The following is a 4,706-nucleotide window of genomic DNA, read 5'->3' as shown; positions in this document are numbered from 1 at the left end:
GCCTGACACCATAGGTAGAAGCGAAGGCCGTGGGCGGGGCCGTGGCTCGGGGGCGGGGCCGGGCCGGGGCCTCAAGCCATAGGTAGAAGCGGGGGCCGGGGGCGGGGCCGGGGCCGGAGCCTGACGCCATAGGTAGACGTAGAGGCAGGGGGCGGGGCCGGGGCGGAGACGGGGGCCGGGGCGGGGCTTGACGCGATGCAGTTCAGTCGCTCAGTCATGTCGGACTCTCTGCGACCCCATGAACCGCACCACGCCAGGCCTCCCTGTCCATCGCCAACTCCCAGAGTTTACTCAAACTCATGTCTTTGGAGTCAGTGATGCCATCCAACCATCTCATCCTCTGTCGTCCCCTTCTCCTCCTGCCCTCAAACTTTCCCAGCATCAGGGTCTTTTCAAATGAGTCAGCTCTTTGCATCAGGTGGCCAAAGTATTGCAGTTTCAGCTTCATCAGTCCTACCAATAAACAGACTGATCTCCTTTAGGATGGACTGGTTGAAACTCCTTGCAGTCCAAGGGACTCTCAAGAGTCTTCTCCAACACCACAGTTCAAAAGCATCAATTCTTCGGCGCTCAGCTTTCTTCACAGTCCAACTCTCACATCCCTACATGACCACTGGAAAAACCATAGCCTTGACTAGACGGACCTTTGTTGGCAAAGTAATGTCTTTGCTTTTCAACATGCTAAGTTGGTCATAACTTCTTCCAAGGAGTAAGCGTCTTTTTATTTCATGGCTTCAGTCACCATCTGCAGTGATTTTGGAGCCCCCAAAATAAAGTCTGACACCGTTTCCACTGTTTCTCCAGCTGTTTGCCGTGAAGTGATGAGACCGGATGCCATGATCTTCGTTTTCTGAATGTTGAGTTTTAAGCCAACTTTTTCATTCTCCTCTTTCACTTTCATCAAGAGGCTTTTTAGTTCTTCCTCACTTTCTGCTGTAAGGGTGGTGTCATCTGCATATCTGAAGTTATTGATATTTCTCCCAGCAATCTTGATTCCAGCTTGTGCTTCATTCAGCCCAGCGTTTCTCATGATGTACTCTGGATAGAAGTTAAATAAGCAGGGTGACAATATACAGCCTTGACGCACTCTTTTTCCTATTTGGAACCAGTCTGTCGTTCCATGTCCAGTTCTAACTGTTTCTTCCTGACATGCATACAGGTTTCTCAAGAGGCAGGTCAGGGGATCTGATATCCCCATCTCTTGAAGAATTTTCCAGTTTATTGTGATTGACACAGTCAAAGGCTTTGGCATAGTCAGTAAAGCAGAAATAGATGTTTTTTTTGAACTCTCTTGTTTTTTCGATGATCCAGTAGATGTTGGCAATTTGCTCTCTGGTTCCTCTGCCTTTTCTGAAACCAGCTTGAACATCTGGAAGTTCACTGTTTGTTGAAGTTCACGTATTGTTGAAGCCTGGCTTGGAGAATTTTGAGCATTACTTTGCTAGTGCTTGGGATGAATGCAATTGTGCGGTAGTTTGAGCGTTCCTTGGCATTGCCTTTCTTAGGGATTGAAATGAATGAAAACTGATCTTTTCCAGTCCTGTGGCCACTGCTGAGTTTTCCAAATTTGCTGACATATTGAGTGCAGCACTTTCACAGCATCATCTTTCAGGATTTGAAACAGCTCAACTGGAATTCCATCACCTCCACTAGCTTTGTTCGTAGTGATGCTTTCTAAGGCCCACTTGACTTCACATTCCAGGATGCCTGGCTCTAGGTGAGTGATCACACCATCGTGATGATCTGGGTTGTGAAGATCTTTTTTGTACAGTTCTTCTGTGTATTCTTGCCACCTGTTCTTAATATCTTCTGCTTCTGTTAGGTCCCTACCATTTCTGTCCTTTATTGAGCCCATCTTTGCATGAAATGTTCCCTTGGTATCTCTAATTTTCTTGAAGAGATCTCTAGTCTTTCCCATTCTGTTGTCTTCCTCTGTTTATTTGCATTGATCACTGAGGAAGACTTTCTTCCTGAATATAAAATATAACCAATTTAAATATCCTAATAATTTTTGAAAATCATTTAGTTTTTAAGGAATCAGTTTGAATTTGTATTTTTTGTGGTTTAATAATATTTCTTTGTAATATATATCCTAAATAGGTATATGGTTCCTGCTCTTGTAATTTATCAACAGCAATATGTAACCCTTATTCTTTTAATTTAATCTCTGTATTTAAGAAAATACGTTGAAGTTCCTCAGCAGAAGAAGAAGCTAAAAGAATGTCATCCATATAGTGGATAATATAGGCATGAGGGAATTGTTTTCTAATAAATTCAAGTGGTTGGGAGACATACAATTGACATAATATAGGACTATTAATCATAAGGGACTTGATTGAGGTCATACCTGAATGGTCTAGTAGTTTTCCCTACTTTCTTCAATTTCAGTCTGAATTTGGCACTAAGGAGCTCATGATCTGAGCCATAGATAGCTTCCGGTCTTGTTTTTGCTGACTATATAGAGCTTCTCCATCTTTGGCTGCAAAGAATATAATCAATCTGATTTCGGTGTTGACCATCTGGTGATGTCCATGTGTAGAGTCTTCTCTTGTGTTGTTGGAAGAGGGTGTTTGCTATGACCAGTACATTCTCTTGGCAAAACTCTATTAGCCTTTGCCCTGCTTCATTCAGTATTCCAAGGCCAAATTTGCCTGTTACTCCAGGTGTTTCTTGACTTCCTACTTTTGCATTCCAGTCCCCTGTAATGAAAAGGACATCTTTTCTGGGTGTTAGTTCTAAAAGGTCTTGTAGGTCTTCATAGAATCACTCAACTTCAACTTCTTCAGTGTTACTGGTTGGGGCATAGACTTGGATTACTGTGATATTGAATGGTTTGCCTTGGAAACAAACAGAGATCATTCTGTCGTTTTTGAGATTGCATCCAAATACTGCATCTCGGACTCTTTTGTTGACCATGATGGCTACTCCATTTCTTCTAAGGGATTCCTGCCCGCAGTAGTAGATACAATGGTCATCTGAGTTAAATTCACCCATTCCAGTCCATTTTAGTTTGCTGATTACTAGAATGTCGACGTTCACCCTTGCCATCTCTTGTTTGACCACTTCCAATTTGCCTTGATTCATGGACCTAACATTCCAGGTTCCTATGCAATATTGCTCTTTACAGCGTTGGACCTTGCTTCTATCGCCAGTCACATCCACAACTGGCTGTTGTTTTTGCTTTGGCTCCATCCCTTCATTCTTTCTGGAGTTATTTCTGCACTGATCTCCAGTAGCATACTGGGGACCTAATGACCTGGGGAGTTCCTCTTTCAGTGTCCTATCATTTTGCCTTTTCATACTGTTCATGGGGTTCTCAAGGCAAGAATACTGAAGTGGTTTGCCATTCCCTTCTCCACTGGACTCACATTCTGTCAGACCTCTCCACCATGACCCGCCCGTCTTGGGTGGCCCCATGGGCATGGCTTGGTTTCATTGAGTTAGACAAGGCTGTGGTCCTAGTGTGATCAGATTGGCTAGTTTTCTGTGATTATGGTTTCAGTGTGTCTGGCCTCTGATGCCCTCTTGCAACACCTACCGTCTTACTTGGGTTTCTCTTACCTTGGACGTGGGGCATCTCTTTAGGGCTGCTCCAGCAAAGCGCAGCCGCTGCTCCTTACCTTGGATGAGGGGTATCTCCTCACTGCCACCCTTCCTGACCTTCAACGTGGGATGGCTCCTCTAGGCCCTCCTGTGCCTGCGCAGCCACCATTCCTTGGATGTGGGGTTGCTCCTCTCGGCCGCCGCCCCTGGCCTCGAATGGGGTGGGGGGATAGCTTCTTCCGGCTGCCGCCCCTGGCCTCGGGCATGGGGTTGCTCCTCTTGGCCGCCGGCCCTCGGGCATGGAGTCCTCCCGGCTTCTGCCCCTGACTTCAGACGTGGGGTAGCTCCTCTCGGCTGCGCTTGTGCGCCGTTGCAGCCACCCGCGCTTGTGCAAAGCAAAGGAGAAAAGGAAAGATATAAGCATCTGAATGCAGAGTTCCAAAGAATAGCAACGAGAGATAAAAAAGCCTTCCTCAGCGATCAATGCAAAGAAATAGAGGAAAACAACAGAATGGGAAAGACTAGCGATCTCTTCAAGAAAATTAGAGATACCAAGGGAACATTTCATGCAAAGATGGGCTCTATGAAGGACAGAAATGGTAGGGACCTAACAGAAGCAGAAGATATTAAGAAGAGGTGGCAAGAATACACGGAAGAACTGTACAAAAAAGATCTTCAAGACCCAGATAATCATGAAGAGGTGATCACTCACACTCACCTAGAGCCAGACATCCTGGAATGTGAAGTCAGGTGGGCCTTAGGAAGCATCACTATGAACAAAGCTAGTGGAGGTGATGGAATTCCAGTTGAGCTATTTCAATTCCTAAAAGATGATGCTGTGAAAGTGCTGCACTCAATATGCCAGCAAATTTGGAAAACTCAGCAGTGGCCACAGGACTGGAAAAGGTCAATTTTCATTCCAATCCCAAAGAAAGGCAATGTCAAAGAATGCTCAAACTACCGCACAATTGTACTCATCTCACACGCTAGTAAAATAATGCTCAAAATTCTCCTGATGTTGAAGCTGAAACTCCAGTACTTTGGCCACCTCATGCGAAGAGTTGACTCATTGGAAAAGACTCTGATGCTGGGAGGGATTGGGGGCAGGAGGAGAAGGGGACGACAGAGGGTGAGATGGCTGGATGACATCACCAACTCGATGG

The sequence above is a fragment of the Capricornis sumatraensis genome, chromosome 22 (genome assembly GCF_032405125.1).
Source record: "Capricornis sumatraensis isolate serow.1 chromosome 22, serow.2, whole genome shotgun sequence".
Lineage (NCBI taxonomy): Eukaryota > Metazoa > Chordata > Mammalia > Artiodactyla > Bovidae > Capricornis > Capricornis sumatraensis.
This window is presented reverse-complemented; position numbering follows the sequence as displayed.